The sequence below is a fragment of the Ciconia boyciana genome, chromosome 1 (assembly GCF_034638445.1).
Source record: "Ciconia boyciana chromosome 1, ASM3463844v1, whole genome shotgun sequence".
In the NCBI taxonomy this organism is placed as follows: domain Eukaryota; kingdom Metazoa; phylum Chordata; class Aves; order Ciconiiformes; family Ciconiidae; genus Ciconia; species Ciconia boyciana.
Genome location: NC_132934.1, coordinates 216,745,501 through 216,756,674, shown reverse-complemented (window position 1 = coordinate 216,756,674; position 11,174 = coordinate 216,745,501). Strand labels below are relative to the sequence as shown.

Below are 11,174 nucleotides of genomic sequence, written 5' to 3'. Positions count from 1 at the left end.
TGCCAGGTGCCCAAGAAGCTGGGAGGGGACACAGCCAGGACAGTTGATCCCAACTGACCAAAGGGCTATTCCACACCACATGACACCATGCTCAGTATATAAAGCTGGGGAAGAAGAAGGAAGGGGGGGACGTTCGGAGCGATGGCGTTTGTCTTCCCAAGTAACCATTACGCGTGACAGAGCCCTGCTTTCCTGGAGATGGCTGAACACCTGCCTGCCCATGGGGAGGAGTGAATGAATGCGTTGCTTTGCTTTGCTTGTGTGCGCGGCTTTTGCTTTCCCTATTAAACTGTCTTTATCTCAACCCTCGAGTTTTCGAGTTTTCTTACTTTTGCTCTTCCGATTCTCTCCCCCATCCCACCGGGGGGGAGTGAGCGAGTGGCTGCATGGTGCTTAGCTGCTGGCTGGGGCTAAACCACGACACGTGTGTGCAGAGAGCTGCACCAAACTTGGAAATAGAGCTGAGGATGCTCTGAGGTGCCCAAGTCTGAGGGAGCTGAGCTCTGGCAGGGCTCTGTCTGTAACCAGTGCTTGGCTCTGGAGCTTGGTTTTGGAGTGGGATTCAGTTCTCACTTAGCCACCACTTAGGGCTGCATGAGGCATGGGAACCACCAGAGAGACCTTCTAGCAGCTACATTCCCATCCCAGCTAATCTCCTTCTCCTCTCTTCTGCCATCCTGTTGGCATTGCAGCTCTTCCCATCTCAGATCTTCCCATCTCTTCCTAAATCTGGAGCAAAGGATGGAGAAGGCGGAGGAGAACAGTGATGGGAATGGTGTCAGTACTGGGATGCAGGAGGGAAAGAGGGGAGTTGAAGAGCTAAAGCTCTTTTAGCCCTCTCTAGCACACAGTGGTTTAACAGCTGCTTTTACACCACTGGTAGTTCTGGACCCAAGGCAGGAGCAGTCTGGATTGAATAACGTATTCCTTATTCAATGCCCATCTGGGCTTTTTTCCGTGCGTGTCCCCAAAAAGCCAATGTACACATCTGGCTTGCCTACAGGGTGCTGGGGCTTTGGTGGGGGTATGTTTTGCTCCTACTTTTTTCTCTGGGGCATGATGAGGAAAGGTGGTAGGACAGGGAGCAGCACTGAGGTGATGAGCCAGGGAGCGGGTAAGAAGAGAAGAGGACAGGGAGTGCTAGGGACACGCAAGGAATTCTTTGCAAACTGCAGAACTTTGTGGTTTCAAAAGCAAAACATCTTTGTTTGCATTTGTCTTGCAAACAAAATATGTGTGACTCTTTCTCCTTTATTCCTGATTTGGTGTCTGGTGGCAGCGCTGGCTCTGTGAAAAGCCAGGAGCAGTTACTGCTCCTGGTATGCAAAGATGAACTTGTGGTCAAGGGCCAGGCCAAGGAATCTGGCTCCTCTGCCAAGCCCTGCAGCAGGCTGGCTACCTCAAACACGCAGCACGGCAGCGAGCATCCCTTCAACTTGAAACTTAACTATCAAGCAGTCTCCAAGGGCATCTGGCTCCAAGGGGAGTGAGAAGAGGGAAGGGACAGCTTGCCCCTGCCATTTTGGAAAATTTCGAGGAGCGGCTGAAAAAAAGCATTTTCCTGGTGAGTTGGACACTTTTTTGTGATGAGGATTCACAGCACTTTCGGATTAAAATCTTAACCAGAATATATGCTGAGACTTTGGGCATCATTAACTTTAAGAGAAGACCTTGTCTCTGCTCTCTTTATGAAGGTCAGAGCCTAAGTGCAGTCAGACACATCAGATACCTAATTCTCTTAGGCTCACCCATCATTCCTTAAACCCCAGCCAGGGTCTCCTGGCCGCATCCTGGTGCTCCAGAGCTGAACGAGATCTTCTGCCACGTGGTTCACGAGCTCTCACCTCCATCAGCTTTAGAGAGGAGCTGAGCTGACAGCACATCATGAGATCACAGGTCATTAGTGTATTTTAGTGGTAGCCCTGTATTGTACTTTATGTATGTGTTGATGTGTCGTGTTTTGTCATGTTAATGCTTGCAAAGCCCTTGACACCCTTAGGAGTAAAAAGGAGTTGCGGATCAGGTGATTGCACACATTGCATGTATCAATTTGCTGAGCAGGGAATGGACTTAAGCCCACGTTTAAGGGAATTTTAGCTTTAAACGCATCCTAAAGACATTCCAGTTTGTTTTTTTATGCAGTTCTGCTATGATAGCACCTGCTGTAATATTATTCATGGCATTATTCATGCTAAAACTTAGGAGATCCCCATATCTGCAGAGTAATACAGGGTAGTATTTTCTTCCTGGTTTCTGTTTCGATTCCTTCCTCCTAACACAAGCTGTTACATGTGGGCTGTAAGCTGCCAGCTGCCTACCCTCCCCTCTTGCTGAAGGTATCACTGCCATTTCAGGTAGACTTTTCCTTCCATACTCTCCATTTTTATTCCATGTCAGCAGCTGGGTTCATTTTTAAGGGTTTGATCTGCAGGGGGGTGAAAGCAAGCAGCCACACAGACAGGGAGATTTCTGAGTCTGGCAAGCCAAAGTGATCTCTTGTTTCTGTATGCCTTCCCATGGTTTTATTGTCTGCATCAGCCAGGCTCTTGGTTCCAGCTGCAAGTTTTTATTATTCCAAGAATAATCATTTGGCTAACAGAGACCTCTCCCTGCAGACAGAGAGAAGGAACAACTCAAATTGATATTGCAGATGGGGTTCACTTGGATATGCTCACAATACCAAAGTAAAATAGAGAAAGCAGCGGGCTTTTAACAGAAGCATCTACTTTTTTTTCCCCCCAGTTGGCCTTTCTTTCTCTCTCTCTCTCAAAAAAAAAAAGATAACTGGAAGAAAAGAAACATAAGTGGATAACTGCATAAATGGAAGAAAAGCAGCAGAGGGGCAGACCTTCAGGTCCCCTAAAAGGCAGGTTCAAATCCAGTGGCTTATAGTGTACTGGGGTCAGCTGCTTTGGAAGAAATGGAAAAGATATCCAAGAGAGGCACCTACAGCATCCAGTTATCATGGGTTGTTGTGAGCCCTGGAAGGGCTGAATTGGCTCCTCACTCCTTGAACAGAAGCATCAGAAAAGGGAGTTTGAAAATGGCCTTTTTGTCCCAATTCCTCAGCCATCAGATGGGAGTCATCACCAACACAGCAATGGGCACAGGAGGTAGGGAGGGCACCAGTTACTATGGCAGTCAGGAGATACGGGTGCCCAGGACTGACAAGAGCTGTCTTGGGTAGGAAACATTATTTGGTTTTGTTTCTCTTTGCTTAAATCCCTGGTTTCACTGACCATGTTCATTCCCTTCTCTGTGCAAGGTTAGCATTAATTCAGAGCAGCAGTGTTTCCCTCCACGGTGCACAGCCAGACTTCTGCCATTGTACTGGGGAGCAGAATACATGTCCAAAGGGCAATGCCTGTTGGTCCCAAACAGGCTACTCTGCCTGCAAAAACACCTAAGACTTCACTTTTCCTAGAGCAGTCTGTAGTGCTGAGGTCCACACTGCTTGATCCTGAGTTATCGTTGCTAATATGAACTCTACACTTAACCCACAGATCCCAGTTGCTCTCCACAAGGGATTCAGATGTATTCCTAGGCTCCACAGATTTCACTTTTCCACAGTCACAGCTGCATGACTCAGTGCTGCGCAGCAGTTTTCATTTCCAGAGCGTTTTGCAAACACAAGCTGACTAAGCCTTGCCAGACCCCAGCCTTTGCCAATTGGATTGAAGGGGCCTCTGAGGAGCACGGCTGCAGCTCAGCCCAGAGGTGCAATTTCATTTTCAATTTTATAAGCATTTGGGGGAGGTTGAGAGACAAAGGGAGTTGTTGTTCAGTCGCTGCTGAGATTTTATGACTATTTCTAAAATGCATTTGCCATGTTTACTTGTTCGGAAATGCAACAGCATCCTAGGTGCTGGTAACAAGCTCCCCTCAAAGCATGGCAATTTCTGGGCCCCAGGGGAAGTCAAGAAAGGTGATATTTAATGCCTCTCCAGTTTTAAAATCTGTGACTATAAGAAAGCTGATATCCTGATTCTAAATCTGTAATCCATCTTCCTTGTTCCACCTCTACTCTAAGGCTGGAGGGAATTAGAGCAGGGGTTGCAGTTTGTGCAGATTAATAGTTCTGGCGGCAATAGATCCAATGGAAAAGCAGGTTCTGGTCTCTCAGATTTTTCATGCCATAGCCTCCTCCTCTCATCTTATACCACCTGGAGACCCTCCCCATGTTGCAGTGGTGGTGGCACCGCATAGACAGATAGGTGACATACTGGGAAGAGCATAGCATAAGGAGACCAACTCCACTATGTGCCTTCACAGTTATTTAATGATTTTAGTCTTCTGACGACTAGTAGGATCCCAAGTCAGAATAGGCTGAACTTGCCGCCAGACAAGAGTTGGCCCAGTGCTTTAATGCATAAAAATGTGGGCCAGTTCTAGGTGCTCTGAGACTGAGATAGGAGAGTTAAGTGCTCAAATCCCAGAGAAAGAAATTCCCTGTGTGACTTCAGGCTGCTTGCTTTGCATCTCTGCAAAGAGCTGGGATTTTCCAAGGGGCCTTTGTATTTGGAGGTCTGTTTTAATAGGAAACATGCATCCAGATGCCCACAGGCAGCCTGGAAAACCTCTCCTGTGAGTGCTAAGCTTTATAACTTTTAATGTGTTTTGATGGAAAAAGGAAGCGTAAAGTGTCACTGAAGTCACTTCCAGTGGAAACCATGAACCTTCCTCTACTCACCATCACAGACATCACAGCATAGCATCAAGTAATGCTGAGCTATGCTTTGGGTCTCAGTAACACTCGCTGTGATTTAATTAGGCATCCTCTGGGTACTGACGTCTGTGGGCCAGTGCTTTGAATATGGGAGGCCCAATGGTCTAGATCCCATCACTACCTTCAGCTCTCTCCTCCCTCTGTTGGGACGGTTCAGTTTTAGGGTCTGTGAACTGCAGCTCAGGAGAAAAGAAGTCTCTGCTTAAAACACTGTCACAAGATGTGAATCCATCTGGAAGAAAAGCTCAATTTCATCAGAGAAGACTTGTCCTGGGGAAGAGCAAGTCTAAGCAAACCATGGTCTGGGCTGTACCATCTTGCAGTCTAAGCCAATGAATGCATCTGTGTCTTGGCTGTGCAAGACGTCACTCAGAAGCTCAAGCCACCCCTGAAGACATAAGCAGAAAAGAACAATCAAGAAAATCACCAGGAGAGGAAATCATGTGTTGGCAGCTCTCTGGTCTGACCATGTTTTTTCTGATCGTAATGTCCTGTACAGTAGCTTTGCCAATTTGATACATTTCATTGATTTTCCTAAATGCAGACTCTGAGCTATGTATTTTTGAGAACTGTCTATCAGTCTCTCTCATAACTAAGGGCATATTTCTATTTAGATATTGACTGTTCCTGTAAGAGGCTGTGAGTCAAGAGTGGAGGTCTCCTGAGAACATGTGCTCTGGCATGGTCAGTCCCATATCGGTGGACTTCGTAATGAGTGAAATTTTGTTGCATTAATGATGCAGCAGGTCAACTTAGATGACCATACTGGTTCCTTCCAGCCCTGGGATCTCTGAATCATTGTTGGGACTTTGGCTATGGCTGGTTAAGAAAAAATATCAGTTGCAGGTGGTTTTGTCCTTTATTGTCCTATTCCAGCCCTGGTTAGGCCCAGCTGTGCTGTATATTTTAACTGTTAAGGAGGGAAGCTGACATGCAATCAATACACACATTGGCATTAACGGTTCACGGAAGGGAACGAACTCCGTGATCACAGAAATATCATAGCTGATCTACATTTGCACCACTCTCCTTAGATGTATTCCTCTTGAGAAACACCGGTTGCATGTTGCTGTTTCTACATTGAACGTGATGAAACATGGACCAAGCTGCTCTGCTCATCACATTTCAGCTCTTCCCTCCATACAGTGTTTTCAGGTATGCTCCAGTTGTTCCGAAATGCCATTAGGGATCACTACTGTTTCTAGTTTGCTGTGCATTTTGAACCCTACAGTCCGGGATCCCAAGGAGTGTCTGTCTGCAGGATACTGGCTGTGGCAAGTAGGAAATTCCCAGTGAAACTCTTTGGGAATTGCCCTGGACTTATTCATTTGCACCCCACAAAATCAGTATCAAAGACCACCATTCTGGCCATATCTCATACTACTTTGCAGTTGTTTAAGTGACAAAACTGAGAGCAATGCAATGGTGATTTGGGCTTGGCAGTTTCTGAGAGGATTCTACAATTAACAACTAAAAACTTGCATTGAGTGTCCACTGTTAATCCAAACTCTGGATGTTTTGAGGTGGTAACAGAAGAGGGTTAATTTAAGCTGATGACATCATTCCTTGAGGTAGCTGACTTCCCTGTTGCCCCTTGGTGAGGCACATAAGCATAAATGTCTCTGTGGGCATCTGAGACTGCACCACAATGGGCGGACATTTGGTCTGCACAGTTGGTGGGGCTGCAAAGGGATTCAGTTGCCTCTAAGACCCAACACCTGTGTTTGCTTAGCTGAATCTGGACTGCATTGACGGTGTTGACTGGAGGCTCAGCTAGTGCAAATGAAAACATCAACTGCCTTTTGAGGTGGCATCGGGTGTCTGACATGTCCACGTGATGCCGGATGGATGATGTGACACAAGACCTGTTCACTCCTGTGCCCTAAGGGACTGACAGCTGTAGGCCAGCAGGAAAGCCCAGCTAGCATCTCACATAGCACTGGATGGTTGTATTTAGGCAGCAACTACATTTCTATTCACTGCTGTGGGAGCTTAGGTGTATATCTCACATGCAGACACCTAATGCAGACACCTAAATGTAGGTACCTTAATTTCAAACTGAATCCCATCCTTTTATGTCCTCTCTGTTCACTGTGTTTTCTACTTCAGAATATTTTAATAAACATCTTACCACATAACCTAAAAATTAAAGGAAGACAGGTTGCTCCTATGCCAGGATACAGACTCTTTGCAGCTCCATATTTAGGTGATGGATGGGAATGACCCAGAAACGTCACATCAAATATTACTGAATAAAATGTCATGCATTTGTCTAAGGCAAAAAAAACCCTTGCAACTTCTGCTAAAGAAGTTCACTTCACCTTGTCTGGGCAGTCTATGTAGGCAGAAGAAAACTCAGTTTTTAAGTCAAAGCAGTCCAAACTTAACAGTTGTGGAAGGCAACATATGAAGGTGGCACTGATACCCATGCCAATGAGTCCTGCAAAGGATGGCAAGGCTTTCACATAAACTAGGCAGGCATAACCAGTCATTATATCCAGAACTTGTTGCAGGAAGAGTTTTGCAATTCAATCTGATGACCCAAACACATGGAAATGGTCATGGAGGTTGAAGAATGGCTGAACACACCACACAGCTTCTGAGATGGGCTCCTGGACCTCCCTTTCACCCCAGACCACTGAGCAGCACAGCTGAGCTATGCATCCACAGCTGCCAAACTGGAGACACCCTGGAGGCACAGGTAATTTGGATATTATACTTCTTTCTCTTTTTTTTTTCCCAGATGAGTAATATTGCCTCCATGTGCAAAAGGAATAAAGACTTCTGTGAACAGCAGGAAACTAATGCCTGAGAGGATCATCACAGCAATATTTACTGCAGTCTACAGTAAAGTCTGCGTAGCGGTGATTTGCTGTTATGCACCAAAACAAGTTGCAGAGAAGGGAAAATATAAATTTTATCAATATGGCGTGTGAAATGAGGCCCCAGCTTATGAGGCAGTTGTGAAGGTGAAATAGAGGATGAAAGCAGAAATAACAAGCAAAAGAATATGCTGGGCCACGTGGGACTGGGAAGAGTTGAACTGATGAGAAGTTGAGTAGTTGCTGTGAGGTGCATAGTCTGATCAGGGGTGGCATTTGGCTCCCTCATGGATTTACAAGGGGTCACCAGCTGGTCACACACAAAAAAACAGATGGACCACATGATTATCTGCAACAGGCACAACAGAGTCACTGCTGGATGTGAAAGTCTATAGCGATGCTGAAGGGCAGCAGCAATCATGAATTACTTATTGGAAAGATGACGAACACATTAAAGCCCAAGGGAAAGATGGGTGACACTGGAGCTAAATTTGATCCTGCAAAGTTTAAAAGGCAAGTCTTTGAGAGAGACAGAGAAGGTAATGCCTGGAGAGCGTTTCAGGCCATTAATCTGGAATGATAAAGAAATCTCAGTAGAGACCAGATGGGAAATATTTAAGGAAGCAATAGAGAACACAGTAGGGAACTTACTGGGAGGCCTAAGCAAACAAGGAGGAGCTGGACAAACATCAAAACAAGAGCATTAGAGGGAAAATGCAAACAGAGCCAAGGATTATGGGAGAGTGGAAATAAAAGCATGAAACAAAACAGAGGAAAATTTCCAAAGGCAAGTAAATCTTTTCAGGGTATAGAAAGGCTCAACAACTAAGAGAAGCACCAGGAAAACAAGGTGTGAAATTGAGATGGAAAAAGATTGTGTTTGATGGGAACAACAGTGTGCCAGTGCTAGGAGCACCAGGAGGAGTCCTGGTGGTCTGATAGCAAACGTGAATGAGGAGGTGGAGACATGGAAAGAGCATTTGGCTGAACACTCATCTACCTGGATACAATCACAACAGACCAACATCAAGAGCGTAGCTTGCAAGACAAAAAAGCCATCAACCCTGAGCCAACGTCAGATGATGAAATAGAAAAGACTATATAGTAGCAACAGTACCTTCCATCCTTTCAGCAGCACATGTCCCAGAACCATTAGAGCTCGCCCCGTGCCTAAGCAAAAGAGGAGGTATCAAATGATTGGTCAAAAATAATGCACGTTACTGCCACCAGTGAAACTATAAAGACATACGTTACAGGGCAGTGGGAAAATCACAATGGAAGTAATCGTTGACTAATTAAGGTAAATTACATAGGAAGCAATGGGTGAAAAATGCTAAAGTGTGGAAGAATGTTAGATCAAATGTCTGTGCTCTGACTGTGGGTGGAAAAGGAGTGAGGATAGCGATTAAAGGTGCTTTTGAGGATATTTGTTTTGATTTTGAGAGAAGCACCATAGAAAGTAACAAAATCAGACATGTTCCAGCTAAAAGCATTGTAACTATAATTGCTCTCTGGAGCAGTAAGAGCAGGGAGAAAGTTAAGTAACGGCGTTAAGTCAGAAGGCTGCACAGAGTAACCGTTAATGTTTCATCATCTTCCCATACAGTGTAGCAACAACCCAAGCTGAGATGAATCTCATGACAGCGGATGTTATACCATTAAGATCCTTATCTTATGCAAATAACACCAAGCAATTGACAGACATATCAGAATCGGTGATGATGGTCTTCACACATAGTAAAAATACTTTTGTTAACACAAACTTCCAATAAACACTGAAGTGGCTGGTGCAGGAGTAGGAACAGCACTTGGACAGAGAAAAATGTAGGAAGAGAACAAAAAGATTAATTTGTATTTCTCAGGCAGCATAAGCATACCTGAGGACTTCTTCCAGAAGGAGTTTTTAAAGACATATTCCTTTGGTAATGCTGTTGCATAGAAAGTCACAGCCTCAGAGACTAAGGGTGTCTTTATGGAGCTGTATCAGTCTGAGATACCTACAGCATTGCCCTGGGCAACAGGATCACCTGCCTTCAGTGGAGTAGGTATCAAACAGAAGGAACCATGGATGTCTTTGGGCCAAAGCAGATGCAAGGTGGAACAATTTTAAGATTAATGAAGAAGCAAGGGGAGAAGACTCAGGTCAAGAGAAAAGGAGAATCAAGGAGCAAACTGGAAGATCTGGAAGATGGTAGAGGTAAGACAGAAAGCAAAGAGATGGCAGAAGACCAAAGAAATACATTCAAGCTTGATCAGCGTGGCTTAGTCAAGAGGTTATCAACCACTCGCAATTACGCACTCCAGCTCCTATGAGTGACCTGGGTTATTGGGTGGGAGTGGACAGAGAGAGGGACTAAACCTCAGCATATATAAAGACCCAGAGAAGTCTCTGTCTGCTCCACGCATCCTTTGGCACTTGCTTACCTGTGTTGTCTACAAGGGCAACATTAACACTTTTCCAGGCATTCAAGAAAATCCACCTTACTGAGTTTAAAACATAATATTTCATGCATCATTCTGATTGGACCCTATCTGTGTGAACCCTGAGGAGACAACCCATGTTCACACCTCCTAGGAGCTGCACCACCAAGGCTCTGGCTATCACTTAATAAAGCTTGCAAAGTGCCAGTATAGCTAATTTTTCTCATTACTGACACCAGGAAACAACACATGGGTGGGAAGAAATCCCAGGCTGTCCCAGCTGTGGTTTACCCACACCAGGAGGAAGAATGGGACAGAACCCTTTGTGACCAGATTCAGGAGCTGCCTCCTGTGATAGCATGGGCTATCTCCATTTAAAATGAGAAAAAATCCATTTACAATCAGGGAATGATCAGAAAATAGGCCTCCAGGAAACTGCAGTCCATCTGATGCCTTTCAGCCTCATCACACTGTTCAAAAGACAAGAACAGTGAAACAACAGAGAAACCAAGAAGCTACTAGGGACACCTCTCAGCACGGTCTCACCACATAAGTCAGAGCTTCTTCCTACTCCCGAGAAAGCTGTGTGTTTAGCCTGTCTTTCTATGAAATTAGGTTTTTGCATCACTTCTCCTCTCTGCCTTCTCCCCTCCATATGCTGTTGGCCAACAGCACATCACTGTTGACCAACAGAGGGGCCTGAGGATAGTTACATTTCCTTGGGTTAGTAAGAGCAGGCTTCCCCTGGGAAGCCCAGGGTCTCAGCTATTCACTCATTCATCCACAATAATGTTTAAAACCGCAAACAATTTAGACAATAGAGTCCAGCAGCCTCACCAAAACACTCAGTGGGAGAAGGTTATAGGCAGAGATAGCAGAAAATCTTTGTATCATTCAGGGGAAAAGATAATCTGCTGAGAGAGCCAGCTCTGTTGGAAATACAGCCTCATTACAGCTGGCACACAGAAACACGTGTTTTTACCTTAGCAGGAATAATACGCACAAGCCCCACCAGTCCAGCAAAGAGCCACTTCAGGTGTTCATACATCACACCGATTCTCATGGAAGTGCCTCCCAGGAAAACGGAGCTGCTTTATCTTCCTCATTTTTTAATCTCAGGATAACTCGGGCATCTTCATTACTCCGTAAGAGGATGCAGCTTTTCTCTCCCATGGAGCCCACTCTTTGCTGCATAGCTCCCTGGC

At 45.3% G+C, this 11,174-nt stretch overlaps 1 long non-coding RNA gene across 1 annotated transcript; it reads left to right on the top strand.

Annotated features, from left to right (window-relative positions):
* The first annotated feature begins 1,283 nt into the window (after positions 1-1,283).
* LOC140648895 (uncharacterized) lies at positions 1,284-10,794 on the top strand. Its single transcript, XR_012041378.1, has 3 exons — positions 1,284-1,564; positions 5,761-5,881; positions 7,240-10,794. It is a non-coding gene; the product is annotated as an uncharacterized lncRNA (long non-coding RNA).
* Positions 10,795-11,174: the final 380 nt, after the last annotated feature.